Source organism: Panicum hallii, chromosome 7 (assembly GCF_002211085.1).
Source record: "Panicum hallii strain FIL2 chromosome 7, PHallii_v3.1, whole genome shotgun sequence".
Lineage (NCBI taxonomy): Eukaryota > Viridiplantae > Streptophyta > Magnoliopsida > Poales > Poaceae > Panicum > Panicum hallii.
In genome coordinates, this window is record NC_038048.1 from 47,446,291 (window position 1) to 47,470,121 (window position 23,831).

Here is a 23,831-nt window from a genome sequence, read left to right on the forward strand (position 1 = left end):
TTTGCCTCTTTAGTAGCAAAATCCACAAGATATACATCCTCATATCTAAATCCCGTAAAAATGTGATTTTTTCCATCCAAGCTAGTCACTGCAACATCATCTTTAGTGAAACTACACTTATATCCAAAATCACAAAGTTGGGTGACCGCTAAGAGATTAAACTTGAGAGAATCAACCAACAATACTTTTGAAAGAGAATGATCACTTGAGATTAAAATTGTACCAACTCCTTTGACTTTGCCTCGGCTATTGTCACCAAAGATAATATCACTATAGTCATCCACATTCTCATCTAGAGAGGAAAACATCATTAGATCTCCGGTCATGTGTTGAGTGCATCCACTATCAAGCACCCAATGCCTTCCTCCGGACTTGTAGTTCACCTTTGCACCACCCTTTGCCATAAGATAATGTGGTGTGGAGAAGAGTGATGGAGCCTCCTTGATGGCGATCCCGGCAACTCTCTTGGATGGCTTGTCATCATGATCATCATCATCATCATTGGAGCTTGCATCGGAATCCCACTCAACAAAATAAGCTTGACCATTCTTCTTCTTCTTGATGAACTTCTTCTTCTTCTTTTCATCATTTTTCTTATCCTTCTTGTTCTTGTCATCTTTCTTGTTTGGACAATTGACACTAATATGACCCATTTCACTGCATTGGAAGCAAGTCTTGTCCATAAAAGGATTTTTTCTTGATGATTGACCTTTCTTGCCAAAGTTCTTCTTGTTCATCATTCTATTGAATCTCTTGACAAAGAGAGCCATCTCTTCATCCGATTCTTCTTCTTGGCACTCACTTTCTTCTTCCTTTTTGCTATCTTGAGCTTTGAATGCCACACTTTTCTTTTTCATATCAATTTCTCCCCCATGAGCTTCATCTTGAGATTTCTTGAACATGTCATGGGTGAGAACTTCTCCCAATATTTGTGTGGGAGTTGCGGTCTTCACATTTGACCTTACAAGCAAGGTCACAATTGTGTCATATCTTTCCGGAAGACATCTAAGAAATTTGTGGTTGAAATCCGCATCCGGTACCTCAAATCCAAGTCCCTTGAGGTCATTCACAATGTCATTTAGCCGGTTGAACATCTCGGCTATACTCTCATCCTTCTTCATGGTAAATTCACTAAAATTGCCCTTAAGCAAATATAACCTGGCCTCCTTCACACTTGATGTGCCCTCATGAATTTCCATGAGCTTTTCCCATATGTCATGTGCATTTGTGAGACTCTTGACTCTATTAAATTCGGTCACACCAAGGGCACTAAAGAGCACATTGACCCCTTGATCATTTAGTATCTCATTTTCCTATTCTAGGGGTGTCAAATTTTTTGAGTCCAAAATGACATATCCATCATTTACCACTCTCCATAGCTTTCTACTCATGGCTTTGATATGAGCCGACATCCTAGTCTTCCAATAATCATAATTGTTCCCATCAAAGAACGGTGGCTTCCCAACATGAATTCCATTATCACTAGTCATTGTTCTACTCCAAAATGGTTAAATCCGCAATTAATGGAGTACTTAGCTCTGGTACCACTTGTAGGATCAAGAACACCGACTAGCGGGGGTGAATAGACTGTTTAAAACTAAAACTCACAACACTAGAGAAATTTAATTAGTAACAAAAGAGAGTCCTATGTCATGCTACTACTATCTCTAGAGAGGTTTGCAACCTAGGGTGACAAGATACAATTCAAGCTCTAGTAAAGTAAATTGCTCAAAATAAAACAACGATTAAAGTGAGCAAGAGAGATAACCAAGCTTGACACACAAATTTATCCCGTGGTGTCGATGACTTGCCGGTCACCCCTAATCCACGTTAAGGTGGATTCCAAGAATCAACCGCTCCTCTATCAAGAACCTCTTGATCTTGAGCCGGCTAGAAACAAGGAACCGCTCCACACCTCGATTTCACTAGAGTTGCTCTTCACCACTCCGGCAAGGTGAGCACAAAACCTCTCACAACCGAAATCGGGGCTTCTCAACAATCTCCTTCAAGAAGCTCCACGAAATCACCTTCTCCAAGCCGTCTAGGGAGCGGCAACTCCCAAGAGTAATAAGCCAATGATTCTTGCTTGAAGATTCCTTAGTGCCACAAAGCTCAAACACTTGATGCAATGCACTAGGAAGCACTCTCACTCTTAAAAATGCAAATCCTTAGCAAGTGTGTGAGAGAGAGGGATGTCTTAGCTCTAGATGGTCAAGAATGTAGTCCAAATGGCCAAGTAAGAGACCCAAAGGCCGGGCATTGGGTATATATAGACATCCCATCAAAAACTAGCCGTTACAGTCTTTTCTGCGAGATCGCGGACCGTCCGGTTTCAAAAACCGGACCGTCCGCCGTTATAAACCAGAGACTCAGAGAGCATTAAATGCGTGTCAGAACTAGCCGTTACAGCCCTGGCGGACCATCCCCGCACAATCGGCGGACCGTCCGCAGTTAAGAGTTCCACAACTCCAGAGACATGATAGTCTCTGGAACAAATCTGAAATTAGCCAGCAGACCGTCCGCCCCCAAGGAGCGGACCGTCCGCAATTCATCCTAGAAGAACAAGCAGAGACAGCAAAGTTTCTGGATCAATTTATCAGAAGGCCAGCGGACCGTCCGCGCCCCTGCGGTGGACCGTCCGCAGACCAGACCACTAGTCAGACCAGAGAACACCCTTTCTGGAACGAAGTGAGTTAAAGTGGCGGACCGTCCGCCCAAGAGTGCCGGACCGTCCGCCAGCCACAAGAGATTCCCACTGAACCTTTGGTAACGGTAGCGGACCGTCCGCACCCAAGGGGCGGACCGTCCGCGCTTGAGCAGTCAGCTCTCAAACTTGTTCTTTTTCAAAAACCCGACACAGCGTAGTTAGCCCTCATGCATGCACTTAGATATTTTGAGCAAAATGGCACTAGAGACCCGTCAAGCACGAGTACATGACCCCTCTTGATAGTACGGCTATCTATCCAACAAATCCGGTCACTTTTCATCCACTAAACACCTTGTGACCGGTAAAATTCAAAAGACCCTATTTTATACCTTTGCCTTGAGCCCAAGCTTTGCTCATCGTCTCCAAAAATCCACACGTTCACAAATAACCCTCATTCATCCGTGGATCAACCTATACTCATTTTCTCAAAAAGGAATTGTTAATCCACAAACCGTTGTCATTAATTACCAAAACTCGAATTAGGGGCCTAGATGCTTTCACCTCGGCAGCAACTCCATCGACTCCTGGGAACGACTTAAGAAGGTCTTCATCGACAATTTCCAGGGAGCGATTGCCCGTGCAGGTACTCGACACGATCTTGCCCAGTGCAAACAAGAACGTAACGAGCTTCTACGGTCCTACACGCGTCGCTTCTTCGACGTCCGCGCTACCTTCGCGAACATCTCGGAGGATGACATCATCGATTGCTTCTACAACGGCATCACCGACCCGGGCATATACAGGGATTTCGGGCGGAACAGGCCGAAAACTGTTGCGGGCCTTCGTGATATGATGCACGATTGGTCCGAGCAGGAGGAGAAGATGCGGGAGCAGTTCCCGCGGCATCAAGACAGCAATCTGCGGCGCCCAAACGACAACCGCAACGACAAAGGCAAGCGTGACTTTTCGGGTCCACCCCAGAAACGAAAGCCAGATGATGTCATCGCGGCTATCGATTGTCCTTCGCGGGGCAAGAATTCGACGACGCAGGAGGAGTTCGAGAAGCTCCTGCAGAAGAAGTGTCCATGGCATCCGGGCGCCAGCCACGCCGCCATCGACTGCTATCACCTTCGGAGGACGTTTAGCAACTCCGGTGGCGGAAAGAAGAACAAGAAGCCTGCTGACAAAGAACCCGAGGATGATGATCAAGAGGATCACGGGCGCAACCCGAAGTTTCAAGACGCGTCAAATGTTGTCAACGTCATCTTCGGGGGAGACGAGGATTTTGGTTCCAGACGGGATCAGAAGCTGCTTCTCCGGGAGATTTTGTCCATTGAGCCGGCGGTACCACGACCGCTCCGTTGGTCGGAGGTCCCCATCTCGTTTTCCCGTGATGACCAGTGGATGAGCTTTTCGGAGCCCGGTAAGTTTCCCCTGGTCCTGGATCCTGTGGTGGCGGAGGTCAAGCTCACCAAGGTCCTCATCGATGGCGGGAGTGGGCTCAATCTCATCTTCATCAGCACTTTGAAGAAAATGGGTCTGGATTTCAAGGACATGCTGGTTCCCAGCATGTCTCCTTTTTACGGCATCGTCCCAGGTAACGCGACACATCCGCTGGGTACGGTGGTCCTCCCAGTCACCTTCGGCACGCGGGAGAACTATCGTACCGAGTTCATCAAATTCGAAGTAGCTAACTTCGAATCTTCTTATCATGCCATAATGGGTCGTCCGGCGCTTGCCAAGTTCATGGCAGTGCCGCATTACGTCTATCTGCTTCTTAAGATGCCCTGACAACAACTCTGTATCTATGTTGAAAGAGCTCGGGAGTTCATCTTCTTGATAAATTTCTTCAAACCCTTCTTGCAAATTTCTTTGATAATACACCTGATCGTCAGCGATGTGTATCCGTTCACGAGGATTGACCTTGTACACTACCCACCAGTCTTTCAGATCCCTGCATGGGTACGACATATAATACACCTGATCGACTTGGTGAGCGAGCACAAATTCTTTGCACGCACGTGTTCTGTTCTCATGTCGTACTTCTACCATACCGAATTAATTTTCTCGAGTGCCGTGATAGGGATCAAACCAATCACATTGGAAGAACACTACTTGAAGATTGTTCGGTCCCGTGAAGTCGTAAACAAGTATGTCCTTAACAATTCCATAATAATTAATCCTCCTTTCTCAATCATCCTTTGTCGTACAAACAACTCCAGTATTTGTTGTGGCTACTAAAGGATGAGTAGATTCAAATTTTGTCGAACGAAACCGAAACCCAATGATATCATACCTAGCTTCTAACAGTTACTATACCAAGCGACATCTGACATAAATCCTTGTGTATGTGGGGCATTCTATCGCAGTGTCAATTATATGACTCAATTAGATATTTGAAACATAGTAAGAAAATATCACAGAAAATTATAAATCCTTACATAATCCCAGAACCTATTAAGAAAATTTGGCTTCGCATCTCTACCATATCGAAGCATGTTTTCATATTGCTTAGAAGAAAATTTAGGCCTAGATGACCAAGTTTGCAATTCAAATTCCCTGTTTGTCAAGTAAACGGATGAGATATCGGCCACGATAACTAACAACATAAATTAAGTAAAAAATTAATCTTACTTCAAATATGGAGCCATCTCATCAATATTAGCATACATGTAGAGCAAAGCAGACAAATTTTGCTCACGATCAGGGTCACATCTTGTAGAGGCTCCAACGGTCTTTCCCTTGCACTCAAAAATTGAAAGATCACTGCATCGAACTTCTTGATCTACATGGTAACGTAACTTAGGTGCATTCACATTGTGTTCCTCTGCAAAGTATACACTTGTGAAGGATGATATCTCTTTGTACTTAAATTCTTCCGCAATGCATCCTTCAACTCTTCCTTTATTGCCCACCATTGCACTAAGCTTTTTTAACGCTCTTTCAATATGATACATCCACCTATACTGGACCGGACCAGCTATCTTAGCTTCATATGGAAGGTGGACAAGTAGATGTTGCATTGGATTGAAAAATCCTGGAGGAAAAACTTTTTCCAACTTGCATAAAAGTATTGGTATCTCTTTCTGCAACTTCTCCATCATCTCTTTCTTGATTTCTTTAGCACAAAGTTGCCGATAGAAGTAGCTTAACTCAGCCAACACTTTCCACACATCATCATGTAGAAATCCGCGAAACATAACAGGAAAAAGTCTCTCCATAATTATATGGTAATCATGACTCTTCAACCCATTTATTTTTCCTGTCTTCAAATTCACAGCCCTCCTAAAACCTGCCGTATAACCATCGGGAACTTCAAATTCTTCAACCACTTCATTACCTCTTTTTTCTGTTTGGATTTTAGACAAAAAGCAGCCCATGGCTTACCACCACTTTCAGTCAACTCTAGGGACGGTCGATTACAAATCTGTGCCAAGTCCTTTCTGGCCTTTACATTGTCTTTCGTTCTATCAGTGAATTCCATGCACGTACCTTATAATGCTTTCACCAACATTACGTTCCTGGTGCATCAAATCGATATTGTGCATTAGAATCAGCGCTTTGACATAAGGAAGGTCCCATAATCCACATATATGAGTCAAGTTGTGCTCAGTTCCAAAACCAACATATCCATTTCCATCTGTATTCATCTTTAAATCTTTCAACATAGCTAGAATCTCTGTTCCACTCATACGTTTCGGTGGCCCCTTCGTGACAATAGTATCCTTCCTGAAAGCGTTCCTCTGAAAACTGAATGGATGATTCTCTGGCAAAAAGCGTCTGTGGCAATCAAAGTAACATATCTTACCACCGAACTCAAGGCGGAAACAATCTGTATCTTTACCACAGATCGGCCAAGTTAAAAGCCCATGACAGCTCCAGCTAGCAAATATACCATATGCCATGAAATCATGGATCGACCATAGAAATGCAGCTCGAAGGGTAAATCTTTGTTTCTTGTAACAGTCATATGCCTCAACACCTTGCCACAACTTGTCTAGATCATCGATTAAAGGTTGCATCATCACATGAAGTTGTGTTCCAGGATGTTCCAGACCAGGAATTACAAGACACAAGAACATATAATCATATTTCATGCAAAGATGTGGTGGAAGGTTGTACGGAATAGCAAATACCGGCCAATAAGAATATGATGATGCAGTCATATTGAAAGGTGAGAAACCATCTGTCGCCAAACCAAGCCGAACATTTCTCGCATCACTAGCAAAATTTGGATCAAAATCATCTAAAGCTTTCCATGCATCAGTATCATACGGGTGCACCATCAACTCTGGGTTTGCACGCACCCTCTTTTTGTGCCATCTCATGTGCTTAGCAATATTCTTTGATAAAAATAACCGCTTCAACCGATGCATAAGAGGCATGTAGCGAAGTTGCTTTTGTGCTATCTCTGTAGTCACCTTCTCACCATCTTCATTTACAACCTCCACGAACCTCGATTCTTGACACTTTCGACACTTCTTCAAATCTATATCATTTTTACAAAAAAAGCATACAGTTATTTGGACAAACATCAATCTTTTTGTAGTCCATACCAAGCCCAGAAAACAATTTCCTTGACTGGTAGACATCTTTAGGCATCTTGTGATTTGCCGGAAGTATATCACCAATCAAATTCAAGATCATATTGTAACAATTGTGAAATAATGTTAATTTGTACTTAATAGCCATGAGTCGAGTCACGAAAGCAAGGACAGTCACTTTTGTGTGCTCGTGCAACGGCTCTTCTGAAGCTTTAAGGAGCTCGAAAAAATTTTTAGCCTCCGACGTAGGTGGATCCTCAGTCTCGGATGGGAGCTCCATATCTTCCCCTAAATCACGAAGCATCTCATCCATTCTATCATACTCTCCATTATCATTACTTAGAACTTGTGGTGATGTCGCCACTTCTAATAGTACTGGGACTTCTAGTGCATTCTGAGGAGGTAAAGCTTCACCGTGATACACCCACACCTCATAGTTAGGCATGAAACCATACTTTATCAGATGTGAGGACAAAACTTTCCTAGTCTGACAATGGCAAATACGACAACGGCTACATGGGCATCTCACATCATTTCCATTCTTTGACATAGCAAAAGCACACTTAACAAATTCCTCCGTATTAGCTATCCATTTATCTGACAAATTAGGCCAACCTTCGTACATCCATCGTCGATCCTCACCCATACTTTAAGTTAAATAATTGCAAAGTTAGAATATAGTTATCTTGAGCGATTAGTTTTAAATTAGATATATCATAATTATAAAGCTTTAGTTACTAAACTTAAGCGATTAGTGCTTAATCACTATAATATGCATATCAAATATAATATTTTATTTAACTTCCGACGGTGCTGCACTAACCTGGGCGGCGGGGGGTCGGGCGGCGGCGGGCCGGGCGGAGCGGCCGGCCGGCAGGGGGCCGGGCGGCGCGGCCGGGCGGCGGGGGTGCCGGGTGGCGCGGCCGGGGGTAGGGGCGGCGCGGCCCGGGGGCGGGGGCGGTGTGGCAGAACCAACCTGAATTTTACCGGCTCAAGTACGTGAGTCCATTTCTGAGGGCTCCAACGTGCTTCAAACGGTATAATCCCTTGGCCTGTCGGGTAACGTCCTGATAAACCACCGATACACAGCATCAAATAAGGTTATCTCACACGAAGGTGAGTCCAGAGATACAGTTACCATCATATTTTACATCACAGGGAATTACATTACAAAAGTTTCCAAAAGCAGTACGAAGTTTCAAATTTAGAGAAAATATTACAAACTGTTAGAGTTATGGTTTTTAGCAGCGGAAAAACATACGCGATGATTACAGCACGTCGTCAAGACAGATGTCATGCTAAGCCCGGGCACGACATCACTCGGTATCACCAATGTTGGTCGGGAACGGATCCCATTCCACGGACCAACCTTCTGGAAGAGCACAGGGCCAAGGCAAGGGAAGATTAGGGTCTTCAAGATATTACCTGCAAAACATATAACTAGCAAGGCTGAGTATACTAATACTCAGCAAGGCTTACCCGGGATTGGGTATACTTTAGCCCGTAACTAGACTCATGAAGGCATTGTAAAGGTTCTGGGTTTATTTTCAGCTGAAAAGCAACTAAGAGTATAACTTACTTTCAAGTTTTAGCTGTCAGATTCTATCTTGATTAGCCATTCTGGGTAAGCACCTATACTAAACAAGCAAGATAGATATTATCATCCATCCAGATTATTTCATCAACAATTACACTTTTTACTCTATGTGGTAAAAGGGATAAGCAGTCTATTCATCGTGAGAGGCGGACGATTCCTGAATCGAAATTCAACCTTGCAAGGTAAACCTAACTCACACGCTTGGAACACCAAAGGGTTGTTCCGAAGCAACCGTTTGCCTTTCATTCTGACTCGTGGATCAGAGCCACCACAAGCGACTGCAGGACCATACGCACTTCCAAAGTGCAGGACGTACGTCTGTAGCGCGACTACAAAACCCGTACTCCTGGTTGCCTTTGCAACCCGTATTGCCACACGTCGAACTTAAGTAACCAGAAGAAGCAAGACGAGTGGTGGGAGTTATGTCCACTCCTCGGGCCGATTGGCTACTAGGCTTACCGCTTACCATATTTCGCGGCATGTGGCTAGTACTTTCAAACGCTTACCCACCACTACCACACATTTCGACCTTAAAACTTTTAGCAACATAGACAGGGTAATCTTCAGGTCATGATACAACACATGACCCTGTCCATCATCCGTATAGTCGTTGCAGAATTGTAAACAAGCAACTCCTATATCGCGCGAGTGACAGGAAATCACCCGACTTTTATCGGTCCTATTTAGCAGAGCATCTAAACGGTATGGACTCGGGTACAATACATTGGTTTCCTAAGATCTTATGCAATTAGGGTTTCATCTCAACTCCTAGACGTAATGCAAGATATATAATATAATAATAAAATTGTAATAACTTGAAATATTGGGATGTGCACCGGGGCTTGCCTTTATTGGTGGGGCTGAAGTCAGTAAAGTTAAGATCTTCCGAACTTTGGTTCGGGGCTTTCGATAAATCCTTAGTGACGTTCACTTGGTCTTCAGAAACATCCTTTGCAGATTCCTGGGAGACCTCATAGGTACCGTTGCGGAAGTAGTCGTATCTACATGCAATGCAACATTACATTCAAAGTGTGCATATGAAGCTATCTTACTTTACAATGAAGTTGCAATTCAACACTCATTTAACACACTATTCACATCACAACCAAAAAGATCTGAACTAAATCTAGACAGAGCTATAGGGGAATAACTAATTAAAATCAGCTAATTGTTGAGGGTTACAACAGAGCCGATTGGAAACAACGGGGGTTTAGCTGATTGATGTGCTTAGGTCGTGCCTAACAGAGGCGTGTCTATTGTGTTAGCTTATTGATCTAGGGTTGTGTACTATGGTCTGTGTAGCCGATTGATAGGTGCACCAAGTTCCTAATTGATTGATGAAAGCATCGATTACTTTGGCAGAAGGATGATTCCTAAAGCAGTTGTCTTAACTGAGATGTGCTTAAGTGTTATTCTAGGTAACTAGGTGTGGTTGTATGGACTCGATTACGTCAGCACAACTATTGAGTGACGTACAGCCGATTGGAGTGTGGTTAAGGGTGTGTGACCGATAGATATATAGCCGATCTCTCAGTCGATAAATCGACTGATAGAAGTGTGTGGATAAGGATGGAAAAACTAAGGATTGATCGGCCATAACCGATATGGACAACAACTAGAATCGGCTTGGATCGGCGGATAGCAAGAGTCCTAAGATTGTGTGTGCATTTCCGATACATCGACTATGTGCAGCCGATGTAGGACAGAACAAAAGAGTGGTATCGGCGGTAGCCGATATTAGAAAGATAACAACAGTATCAGCTAACCAACCGATGGTAGAAACATATCAAAAGAAATGCATCGGTTGACAGTTGTTACACAGAAACATCATAGACTCAAAGGAAACGGATGCTTAGCGGCTGAGCTAATAGCCGCCACTGAAGCATAGCTGCCGAGATGTATTAGCTGAGCAGCAGATACACACAAACTAACAGGGATCCTTTTACAAAAAGGATCTTAAGAAAACAGCAATCAAGACAAGGTTAAAGTCTTGATGGCAGGGATAAGAGCACTCATATGAAAGGATTAACTAAACATCACACATCTCTATTTAAGACATATATTCTATGGCTTATTTTTCAGCTATAACACAAGCATACAATATAAGGCACAATAAAACATTCATTCCCTAACATTTGACTTAGACCACACATCAAAGACTTTTATCTCATGATCATAACATACAACTTGTAGATTTTGACCTAGGGTTTCCAACAAAACTGATTTTGTATTTTTATGAACTCCTTACGAAAATCTATAAAATTGTAGAAGTTCATTGATTTGAAATAAAGAAAGTTCTGGAAATCTTACAGAAAACACCCTAGAATTTTCTAAAATGAAGCAATTAAGTCCCTGGTCGGGGAAAATAGAGAACGGAAAGATAACGACGATATTCCGGCAAAGGAGTCGCCGGCATTAAGAAGATTCAGTGAATCAGGGCAAACCTTGGGGTAGTCTTGGTTGCAGAGTAGAATGGGCGGAAAGTAAATTCCCGCGATGAACAGAATCGGCGATAAGATGAGCTCGACGGTGATGAGGTTCCGTGGATGACGAAGAAGTTTGTCGGGAATTGCAGTGGGTGAAGAATAACCGAAGAGATATTCCTCACGGTGATCCATGGTGACGATAGCCGGTGTTGTCGCGGTGATGATGTTCTGGTATTCAGGGATCGAAGAGACTCGATGGGGTTCAGGAGTTTCTTCGAGGTGTTGTGGTCTTGCTCAGACGATCGGTGAAGGGTAAGAGCTGTTGGATGTCGTAGATTCAAGGAAGAAGCCGATAGGGTCGGATTGGTTCGCTATGCCGACTCCTTGCAAATCTCAGGGTTTTCCTGATCACGGCTAAGCCTTCTCTGCTCACGCACGTGTGCTGCTGAAGCATGGCCAGCACACCCGCGTAGCCTCTTGCAGGATCGCCGCGCTTGGTTGCATTTCCGGTGCGCCATTTCTGCTCTGCTCCCGCATCAACGGCCCCCAGCCTGCATGCGCATGGTCGGTTGCCTTGCATACGCACGCGCCTCTGCATGGGTGAAGAAAGCTCGCCGTGCCTGGCTGCACCGAGGCTCCTCCAAGCTCGTCACACCCGACCGCCGCCTTCGCTCCGCAGCTTCTCTTTCCGACTTACCGTGCCATAAGCGCTTCTCCGCCTCCGCGAGGATCGGGGTTTGCTCGCACCCGGCTACCTCCAAACCCTCCATGAGCAGTCCGCAGTGCCGCCTGACTTCATCCGTTGCCTTCTCCTCAACGGCCTCCGACGTTCTCCACACGCGACTCTACAGCCCCCTGGGCGGGTCCACCCCAAATCGTCGCGCTGTAGCACCTTCCACACTGCGTGCGACCTTCCTGTACACCAATTCGGTCGCGGCCTGAGCGCGTCCAGCGGAGACACCGCTATGCGCTACACGCTGTCGTCTTGCACGCCGTTGCCCTGCACGTTATCGCCCTGCACAGCCCTTCCTACTGCCGGACTCGCGCTCGCCTCGGCCTTGCCGCGTCGCAGGTCCCTGCGCGGCCGTCCTCATCAAGTTACTGCCGTGCGCGACCTCGTTGCCCTCCGTGCGAGTCGGTCCCGAGCCGCCACGCCTCACCTCCATCCGCGCACGCACGAACCGCGCGCGTCCTTGGCCCGCACCGTGCTGCTGCTCACACATCTGAATCCGCCCTGCGCGCCACTGCTCGCTCCGGGCCGTTCGCCTCCGCTCGGGTCCTGCTCCTGCGCTCACACGCCTACGCCGCCTGTATCTGCGCCGTGCTTGCTCCAACGCCTGTTTCTGCCCAGCTCCCGCGCTCACCCGGCGCCAGTGCCCGCACACGCCTGTCCCGCGTCGCGCGCGCTCGCTCCGAGCCGCAAACGCACGCCTGCACTGGCCCAACGCCCCAGCCCCGCTCCGCTTGCCGCTGCCTGCTCACGCGCCGCCCGAGCTGCTCGCCCGCGCAGCGCCGCTCACCCAGCCGCCGCTTGCCTGCTGTGGCCGCCGCTCTGCTCCACACCGAGCCGTCCGCGCGTCCAAGCCAGCCTCTGCGCCCACACTCCTGCGCCTGCCGGTCCCGAGCGCCAGAGCCGAGCCGCTCCCCCGCGCCAGCCCATCCGTCGCCCGCTTGGCGCTACCCACTCCAGCGCTGCGCCGCCTGAACGCCTGGCGCTGCCGCTCGCCCTCCTGCGCCCGCGTGCCGCCAGCCCTACGCCAGCCGCTCGCGCACGCCACGCTGCGCCTGGATCCGCCTGCCTGAGCCGCAGCTACGCGCCCCGCCTCGGGCTCGCCCAGCCCCGAGCGCCCGCCGCCTATGCTGAGGAGAGGAGCCTGTGCTGAGGAGAGGAAGGGAAAGAGCATTTGGATAGAGCTGCCGCCTGTGGAGAAAGAAAAAGGGCACAACAGATAAAGAAGAACAGAGGAGAAGGAGGAATGGATTTCCCCAAGGACTTATGCGTAATTTCAAAAAATTGCAGGGGTCTTTCTGTAAAGCATAAATTTCACATCAATCTAAAACCTTAATGAAGAAATGCCCAAAACGAAAGTTGGAGAGTTTTTCAAACTCTACAACATTGCTTTAGAACTCAAGTTCAAAAACTCAAAAATTATACCTTTACACGGGAAATTTTGAACAAAAATTGGATTTGAATTACTTTTGTCCTAAAGAGTGAAATTTTACAATATTCAGTACCTAAATGCAAGCATTTATGACATGTCATGATGACGGGATAGACTCGTCATAATGATTGGATAGACATGTCATAATGACCCGCACCTTTTACATTTTAGTCCTGAGTAATTTTGAAAGTTACTTTTATAAATCAAATACTTGCACAAAAGGACTTATACTTTTATAAAATTACATAAACACCCTTATTTTTACCACTTTACCCAAAATTTTTATACAATTCAACACATGCATTTCTAATGCAACTTTTGGATAAAGATATACTTTTACAAGACATAAAATAAGAAAAAAATATTTGCAAAACTACCCTTCACTTATTTTGGAGTTACCTCCTATCCAATTACATTTTGCAAAAACAACCCTAGGTTTTTCTATAATTACAAAAATACCCTTTTTACTTGCACCATTAAATTTTCAAAAGCTTCACACAAACATATACAAGCTTTACACTAACAAACACATACTTCACACTAACAAATTATGTGCTTAACTTTCAAGTACATGAACTGTCACAGGCGGCGCGGCCGGGGGCAGGGGCGGCGCGGCCAACTGATGGTCAAAGATTAGTTTGCAAACTGCACAAAGTAAAAACTATGTATTATATTTGCAAATAAAGAGAGTATATTTATCTTTCTATCATGAAAATAAACACAGAAGAAAAGAAATCATAATTCATAATATCCATACAACTCCAGCAGGTCCATCGTGGCTCCCATGGAGGCGGCAGCGCGGCCGGGGGGCGGCGGTGCGGCGGCGGGGCCGGGCGGCGGCGCGGCCCGGGGCCGGAGGCGGCGGCGTGGACGGGGGCAGACGCGGCGCGGCCGGGCGGCGGGGCGCTGGGCAGCGGCGGATCCGGGCGGCGCGCGGCCGGGCAGCGGCGGGGCGCCGTGCAGCGGCGGGGCCGGGCGGCGCGGCGGGCGGGCCGAGCTGGGGGGCGGCGGCGCGGCGGGCGGGCCGAGCTGGGGGGCGGCGGCGCAGCGGGCGGGAGATGAAGGGGAAAAGAAAACGGCGTTGACAAAACACAAGCCCGTCGGGGGTAACGGCGGCCCTTAACTTCCGACGGCCCACCCTAGACCATCGGAAGTTACTTAACTTTCGACGGCTCTGTCTGCAGCCGTCGGAAGTTAAGTAACTTCCGACGGCTCTTTCTGCAGCCGTCGGAAGATAAATAACTTCCGACGGCTTGTGCTAGGCCGTCAGAAGTTAAAGATCTTCCGACGCGGCCGTCGAAAGATTGTTTTAGCCGTCGTTAGTTGGCTGTTTTCCTGTAGTGCGGGTTGATTCTACCCGGCGGAGTTCATCGGAGCCCTGCTTAATTGCCTATCTCCAGTGAGGCTCACTACTCACTTGCAAGCAATGGGTATCGGCACCATGGGGGCACCCCATCAAAGTGGAGCAGAGAAGGGTAGCCACGGTGGCACCGGCCAAGGGTTGACGGCAGTGGCTCGGCCGGGGATGGCGCGACGGCGGAGGCAGCGACACGCTTGGCGCCAACACTACCGGCGGCGGCGGACGCAGCTGAATGGCTGCATACCTGCGCTTGACAAGTAGTTGCCCGGATGCATGACGACCGTGTTGGCGGCGCTCGCCGGTGGTAACGCGACCTCATCGGCCGCCCTGCCAGCGGCCAGACCCCACCCCAAAACCAAATCTAATGGCGCTCTGATATTTATCATTAAACCCCCTAAAATGTAATCGCGATCCTAACCAGGGGGTTTTATGTAAAAATTCGGATATACTTTTACATAAAGACCCCTGATCCGGAGTGCGACCAGTAATCACGATCCAAATAAGGGGGTTTTATGTAAAATTTTACCTGGAAATGTTTCTAAAAGTCCTCTCTGCCTGGAAATTTTACAAATAAGCTCCCCTCTCTGGACGATCCGCCGGGCGCCGACGCCGTCGATGCTGCCCTCCTCCTCCCCGGCGGCGCCACGTGAGGGCACCGTCGCCCCCTCCCTCTGGGCGGAGGCCGCGTCCTCGTCGGCACTCCGGCACTATCGCTCCCTGCCCAAGAAAGGCAAGTCCCAGGGGCGCGAGTCCACGGTCCTCGCCGCCTTCCTCCTTTCCACCCCGCAGGAGCCGCAGAGCCCCACCGTCCTATCCATGGGAACCGGCACCAAGTGCCTCGGCGCCTCGCGACTCAGCGGCCGCTGGGACCTCGTCCACGACGCGCACGCCGAGGTCATCGCTCGCCGCGCGCTGCTCCGCTTCCTTTACTCGAAGATCGGCCGCGGGACCTCGCCGAAGTGGCTGGTTGCTTCCGGGGATGGTGGGAGATGGAAGCTGAGGGATGAGCACTGCCTTCATCTTTACATCACCCAGCTCCCATGTATGTGTCAATCTTATTTGTTTGAATTCCGACTGGTTGCTTTAAAGCATGCTTTGTGGAATGCTAAGCTAGACAGTTAGTAATAGTAAAATTTGCATTGTTCGAACTAGTTGATCAATAATTCGCATCTTTCATTGAGAACTGTCACATTAGCTGCTGCTATGTGGTTTTTCTGAGCAGCATTTATTCAAAATCTAACAGATCCTTTAGTCTCATCTGATGTAGGCGTGTAGCCATGTTTAGTTACAGAGCATAGTCAGAGCTGATATGGTTTCTTGATTTGGTGAATTGGTGCAGGTGGGTTCATGCCAGTACCACCATCAGAATCAGTATTGCCGAGGGAACAGCTGGATGGTGGTGTTAATGGGTGCAGTGGTATGGTTCTAGCTAAATATTTGTGTTCTATGTCATTGTAAATCTCAAGCTTTGAGGTGGCAATTTTCATGTACAGTAGCCTGTTAGATCTGATATGGCTTGGTGCATGCTCTTGTACAAATGTTAGCTAAAAACAATTTGTTTGAGAATTCTTCAGTGTTACTACTCAGATGGGTCTTAGTTATGAGCATTTCATGAATCGCGTCCGCTGCCTGTATCAGGAAAAAAATAGTGTCATAGAAGTTTGTAACTCCTAGCTACTCGAAGTTGGTGACCACAGTGCGACTGTGCAGCTAGACTGGAGCTGGTGGGCTTACATTGTTGTTTAAATGCATAATGAGGGATCACATTATAGATGCCACAGATGTTTGATGTGGTCCAGAAGATCGGTAGCTGTTGAGCTTTGTTTATGATGGTCCTGCCAACTGGTATCTAATTCATTGTATTGTGGCAATGTTACAAAACCATGTTTCCTGTTATTAATTTATTACATGTTTCTAATAAATCTACTGTTTTTTTTATATCAGACATCGGCTTTGTTCAAAGGAAGCCTGGCTGTGGTGATACAACATTGTCCATGAGCTGCTTTGACAAAATCACTCGCTGGAGTGTTGTTGGAATTCAAGGTTTGCTGCCCAAGACCATCCCTGGATCGGTATTATGTCTATTGATAAGATTAGAAATTTTTAACATATTGATGCCATTCATCATGTGAAGAAAAGTTGTCCCTTGTCTGGAGTGTCAAAGTTGCTATGTTCACATAGAAATGGGCATATTTCTTACTTTCTTTAGGATGATGATTTTTATGGCATCTCATTACTACTTCAGTTAGATATACCCCTTTATGGTTTATTAAGTGTATTCTTCTCTCACGGGGTCAGCTGTGATAAATCCTATTTTCCCTTGCATTCTTCTACAGGTGCATTGCTCTCACACATACTGGAACCCTTGTATTTGACCACCTTTACCATTGGATAATTACCTGATGGTGCTCCTGAAGGGTTCTCTATCGAAAATAATATTTGAGAAAGTTCTTGATGCTCGCTTGTCCTCTCTATCCAGCAGATTGCCTGCTTCTTTCAGATTAAGCAAGGTTGGTGTTCCTTCGTTTCTTAGTTTTCCAGTAATTTCTCCATGACAATGGATCCTATCTATCTGCAGCCAATGTTTTTTGAGGCACCTGTTCCACCTAAAGAGTTTCAACAGATTACTGGAGATGTACCACCTTTGACTTGCAGGTAGTATAGGGTTTGTTGCCTTGTGAGCTGGACTTTTTCCCTTTTGAGTCTTTACTACATGCATCATTGTTTTGCTAAAAATATTTTAACTGGCTCTTATCTCTTGGTAGGTACTCAATTTGTTGGAATAAATCCGGCTTGCAGTTGCATGAAATTGTCCTGGGAACAACCGGAAGGAAACAAGGAACATCTTCAAAGGCAGCATGCTTGCCCTCCACTGAGTCATTGCTCTGCAAGAGTGGTGTCTTCCTTTGTTGCAAGCAACTCTTGAGTAAACTGTTGCGATGATCTGTGTATTGGCTACTGATGACAGGAGAAGATTGGTGGAAGCTTTCATGTCACTTGAACATACATGGGTAACAAAATTCAATTCTGGGGAGCTGTCTTATCGTTCCATGAAGGTAATATTCCATCCCCATTGGAGTGCATACATTTGCCATGTCATAAAAAACGCAGGGAACCTGTATGTACAGTCGGATCGTGTTAAATGGTTACCCTTTTAACATCCTTTTGTTTTGCGGGTGAACTAGTCCAAGGATCCCATATTTGATTGTGAAAAGCGTGTTGGGTTCTGTTGCAGGATGAGGCTCATGAGTACACACGCTTGAGCTTCTAAGAAAGGCCCCATTCTTCAGCTGCTGGCGTGCCAAGCCTGCGTCTCTCGACTCGTTTGCAGTTTTAAGGTGACGATCATCCCAGTTTCAGAGGTCAACCGGTGGAGCTCGCTGGGATTAGATCACGTTTTGCACGGGAAGGCCACGGTTCAGGAGGCCGCCTGTCTTCTTTTTTACGAGAAGCAGAAGCCATCGCAAGTAATTCTTCTTCACCTCAACCTATAATCCGATCGGTCGCTATAGAGTAGCAACAGCTAAGAAACAAACATGCCGCCGCCAAGCCGCGTTCGTCTGCCGTGCCTCGCCTTCAACAGCGGCAAGTACTCCGACCCGCCGATCCTGTTCAACCTCTCGGAGAGGAAGTCCGTGCTCTCCAACATGGACGAGCTGGCGGGCAACACCACCTGGGCGACCCGCACGGCTGGTTCTTGGTTCGCCCCCAAACCCCGGCCACCACCTTCCTCTGGAACCCCAGCAACGGCGACAAGATCCAGCTGCCGCCTCTGCACGAGGATGTGCCCGCCGACTGCACTTGCCTTCTCTCCGACGAGCCAACCGTCGTCTCCGGCGGCGGCTGCGTCGTGCTGCTGCTCGAGATGATGGGCCCTGTCCTGTGGTACTGCCGCGTCGCAGGAGGAGGAGCAGATGACGCTGGCGGCCAGGAGTGGGCGAGGCACGAGTACGACATCGGCTCGCAGATCCTTTACCCCGACGAGACCCTGCACGAGAAGCTCGTCGTGCCGTGGCAACTACTTCTACTTCTGCACGGACTTCGAGGAGCTGGGCGTGATCGAGTTCCGCCCGACGCCGGCATTCAGCTCCGTGGCCATGCGCGAGGTGGTCACCGGGGGCTACGGCGTCGCGCACTCCGCCCTGGTGCTCATGGTCGAGTCCAGGGGGCAGCTGCACATGGTGAACCTGCTCTTCGAGGGGAGCTTCTCCAACGTGGTCTACGAGATCGGTGTCTACAGGATGGACTTCACCAGGCAAGAATGGCGCCGGGTGTAGGACCTCGAGGGCCACGCTTTCCTCATATCACCTGCGAATTTTGCCGCCTCGCGCCGGGCTGACGAGTGCGGATTTGAGGAGGACTGTGTCTACGTGGCGTACCCATGGGACAAAGGCCTCATGATCTACAACATAAAAGAGGGAACCATGAAGGTTGAAAACATCGAGGAGGCTCCAGAGTCAGGGAGACCGCTGTGGATGCTGCCTGCTGATCCATAATAATGTATTGTACTTTTTTTTGCGAGGGAGAAAAAAAGAAGCTCTGTTCATCAATTTTTACAGAGGGACTAGTGAGTACAAGTTTAAAATCTAAGCATTTATATATAGTTGTGCTATATCTCCCTAATTAACATCATCCAGGACGATGGTAAAAAAAAAACCCCTAGGATTGACGATGATGTGACTTATTTCACGGATCAACTAGCTAGAACTTGTCCAAGATTGTGAATAAGGTGCAACAACGTTGGCCGTTGCAGGCTTGCAGCTCAGTGGGAATCACCTATGTTGGGCCGCCACCTATGGTCCATGGGCCTCAGCGACTCAGCAATGGTGAGGTGGGGAGGAGGAAGAAGAACAGTTTCCTGACAGAGAGAAGCTCAGTGGGAAACATGCTTCCAGAGTACAGAAGCTGCAGCAACACACCGTAGTCGTACAGAAGATGCAGCAACACACCGTAGTCAAAGAAGCATCTCTCTGTCAGGAAACTGTTCTTCTTCCTCCTCGCTACTGCTTCCTCTCATGTGTACCTGTGGTGTGATTGTAGCGTGTTTATTCTTCTGAACCAAATTTCCACGGAGTCGCAGTGTCAGATCAGATTTAGGCTAAGGCTCAGGCCTCATTTCGCTGCTCCCAAGTCCCAAGTCTGCCCTGACCTGGAGCATCTATGCAACGAACAGTCCATGGCGACCTGAGGCCTCCCTTTACTCTCTGTCTTTAATTTCTCCAAAGGGCAAAAGCAACGGTGGTCACAACACAACACATCCTCCCATGCTTCACGGCACGGCACCCGGGGGTCAAGAGAAAACGCGTGGCGGCGTCACCTGCCGGTCCTGCTCCCAGAATCGTTAGTTCTTCCATTCGGGGAAGCCATGCATCAAAAGCAGAGGCTGGGATCGTCTCTTCTTGTTTCTGGCTTTTTGACTGCTCCTGTCAACTAGCAGCTACTATTTCTTAATCCTTAGATTCAGAGCTCACAGGCGAATTGATCTGCATCCACTGAATGAGCACTCTCATTCTTCACCGTTCAGCACTGACTGTTCTGGACGACAAACTGTGAGAGTAAGAAGGACCCAAGGAAGATGTGCAGCAGATGTAGGAGTTAGGGCACTTTATTTAATTTACATCTGTCTAGGAGTATGGTCTAAGCAGCATTCCCCACTCCCTCGAGATGGAGTATAGCGTACCAAACTCCTGTCCTTTTTACTCCGATCCACCATGCCTATGAAGACGTCCTCTCAACGCCCAGTCTTTCTCCCAGCTCCAGCTGTAGCCCAAATGAGCGAGCGAGTGCACACCAAGGACTACTCTGACTTCGAGACTTCAAGTCCAGGCTCTCACCACTGGAATGAATTAGCATGAATTCCAGCTACTGAATTGGTCTACACTTGTTTACTTTCTCAACTAGGACTTGGACTCTGCAGCAGCCTTCCTTTCAGTTGCAAGAGAGGGAGAAACTTAACTATGCGTGGTATGGTATTCTTTGAGTTGAAATCCTTCACTTGTACGTGAAGGGAGCAATTGGAAGTGGCGGTGCCACAATGCATGCAAGGTATGGTGGTGGTGGGCTGTGCGTTGAAGTGCAGAGTTTGGTCTAGCAATGCACGCAGTTCCTGAAACTGAAAGAAATATCCTCCGCTTGCTTAACGAGGGGATTCCTTGAAACATGCATGTCATGCAAGTATGCTTGCTTAGGCTTCACACTACTACTGGCCTCTAGTAAGATACCATGGGGGGGAATAAGCTAACAAACTGGAGAAAGAAAGATACATGGTTGGTTGTTAGTTGTGTGTCAGTCTGGTTTCCATTCAGCGGTGAACTGTCTACTCTTACATGTGTCACCCAAAAGAAAGAAAAAAAAACAGTGAATGTACTGAAAGAGATTAACAAAAAAACAAGCGGCTTGCCTTGATTTCAGATGACGGTTTCCGATTTATAAGTCGTTTTCGACTTTTAAGAGGTGCAGAATCTATGTAAGATTTCCTGCTATACTTAAAACATGGAACAATAGCTCGCAGTTAGCTAGCAGTACAAATATATGACGAAGCATCCAGCTTCTTTTTCCTCCTTTTTCTTTGTTTGTCTACCACCTCATGGCCCTTCCTTTTCTCCATTATAAACTAAACTACCAGCAGCGCGGACTGCTTTCCAAAAGCAACGACGCTTGAAAGCTCATCAGGCCACCAGCATCTGTTTCCTCCACAGACGATCATTGCTAAGTACACTTGCTCCTCAATTAACAAAACCACGGTGCTGTGGTCAGTGCAGTCTAATCATATACTTGCAACATGCATATAGACTGATCCAGCCTCATCGATCAGCATGAACGACCAGTCAGCATGCATGACTGCATCGTTCGCGAAAAAGCATGCATGATGACTGCATCCCAGCCTCTGAATTTTTTACAATCTGGTGATCGACACCACTGAGCTCAGATTTGTGAGCTAGTGTGGAAAAAGAGGAGAGGTGATCGGCTGGAGAGAAGAGAGAGAGGTGAGGTGGGTGACGGATGGCTGGTTGGTTGTTCACAGCACGTACGGGACCATTTTTGCAATTGCTGCAGGATCTAGGCCAGGTCCCAAGGCTAATTTGCTGATGCTAACTAGCTCCGATCCATGTATCCATGGATGAGATGAGCGGGTGCAGGTAGGTATTAAAAGAGGCCAACATCAGAGACCGAAAGGAAGATGATTGCGAGCGATGAGGTTGGACCAAACAGAGCTGGACCAAAGGGCTCGACCACATGCCTGCTTTGAATACATGCATCAACAGTTGTACACAAGCAACAGTGTGAGTGCTCCCTTTTGTAGGGAAAACATACTTTAGTACTTACACTACACTTGATGCTTTGTTTTCTTAAGAGAAAATCAAGTCTCAAAATGGTTCCTTAATTGTTACTTTTATTTTTTCCCCTTAGAGAAACGATTTCTTAATAGGAGAATCAAATCTACAACCGATCTTTGGTGATGACTAAGATTTAGTAGATTCCAATAGTTAACGTTTGTTCTAAGTTAAGTTTTATTTATATTTTGACCGTCAATAACTAAAAATACATATAGTTTGGCAATGTAAAGTTGATGTTAGCTACTAAATTCATTATGAAAAAATAATATCATAATTTATGACTTTTCCATTTGAATTAATATATTTTTTCTGAATTGGTGGACAAAGTCGTACCTTACAGAACTAGTATATTAACAGCTAACATTTGTGATTGGATGAGTATACAAAATAAAGACACGGTTGGTCATGTTCCCTGGGGCCTTACAGTACTGCGACTACCGCATGCCTCGCGCCATCATAGGAGCCGGAGACACAGCCATGAGATCTTTAGGTGGTGTGCCGTCCTATTCGGCTGGCTATTCCTACTCCACAGACAAGGGCCCCAGCAGCCAGAAAATGTTGCCGTCTCAGTCAGAGATCAAAGACAAAGCCCGATCCTCCTCTCCTCTTGCAATAGTTTACTGCTGCTGCATCCTTTTTGCCAAAAGCAGAGGGCCTTCTTCTTCTCCTCCTCCTCCTCCTCCTCCTTCTCCTCCCGCTTGCTTGAATTCTGGGTTCAACAAGGTGGTAGCTAGCTAGGCAGAGGCACAACAAACACTTGGTGCTCACTGCAATGATAGTGCTATATGCATCCATGACAGCATGAGCTGCCTTGCCTGCATTTACATATGCCACCAGTACCCACCATCTGAAGAAAATAAAATGTTGCCTGTATTTTTATATATGGCTTCAAGCAAGCACATGAGCAAAAACAAAAGCTATTGTGGTGTCAGAAAGGAGACAGCCATCTGGGACTGGGAGAGCTTGCGTTTGTCTGCCCACTTCAAGGCCGGTCGCTTCCAAATTACTCAAACGTCCAGGACCCGGATTTGCTTGTATACGACATGTACGAGCAGGTAGTGGGATCCGAGGTCATTCCTTCCTGCATATATCCACCCGAGGGATGATGATACGGACTGCACGCAGGGTGTTGCATTCTTTATGTCATTATTACTCTTCCCCATACATCTTGAGACGCACAGAGAAATTCAGACAAATATCTGCTCTTCATCCATAGCCACAGCCCACAGTGGTGGCAAGACTGGTTGGAGGCTTGGAGCAGATCTGGCGGGCTAATTTGGCGGGTATTTCTTCAAGGGGAATTAAAGAAAGAAAAAGAAATTATCCTATGGAGTAGTGTAGTGTATGTACTAGACGATCCGAGTGAAAGAGACAGTGTACTGTCCTGACAGTGGCAGCTAAATGCATACTGTACAAGGGAAGGAAAAACTGTAGCATAGTAAGACGAGAGTCTTTCTAGCGGATCGGCCTTGAATGCTCGCTTCGCTTGGTGTTCCTTCCTTCCTTCCCTCTCCCTTGCGGTGGGTAGTCGATCCGATCCGGGCCAGCGGTTGCCGGTTGGTATGGTGGTGCGTTGGCGATGGCGCCGGTGGCCTGGCCGCAACGGCAGCAACAACAAGGTTAGGTTCCTTCGTTAAGGTGCCGCCATGGCCTGATGGTCACTGTTCTACACTGCTACTACCTGCCAAACTCAATCTGCCATGGCTGATCTCGATCGCCGATTGCTCACTCAGCCATGCATGATTGCTGATGGGACGC

General features: G+C 47.2%; 1 pseudogene; it reads left to right on the top strand.

Moving 5' to 3' along the window:
• Positions 1-15,326: 15,326 nt before the first annotated feature.
• Positions 15,327-19,286, top strand: LOC112900198 (annotated as a pseudogene).
• Positions 19,287-23,831: the final 4,545 nt, after the last annotated feature.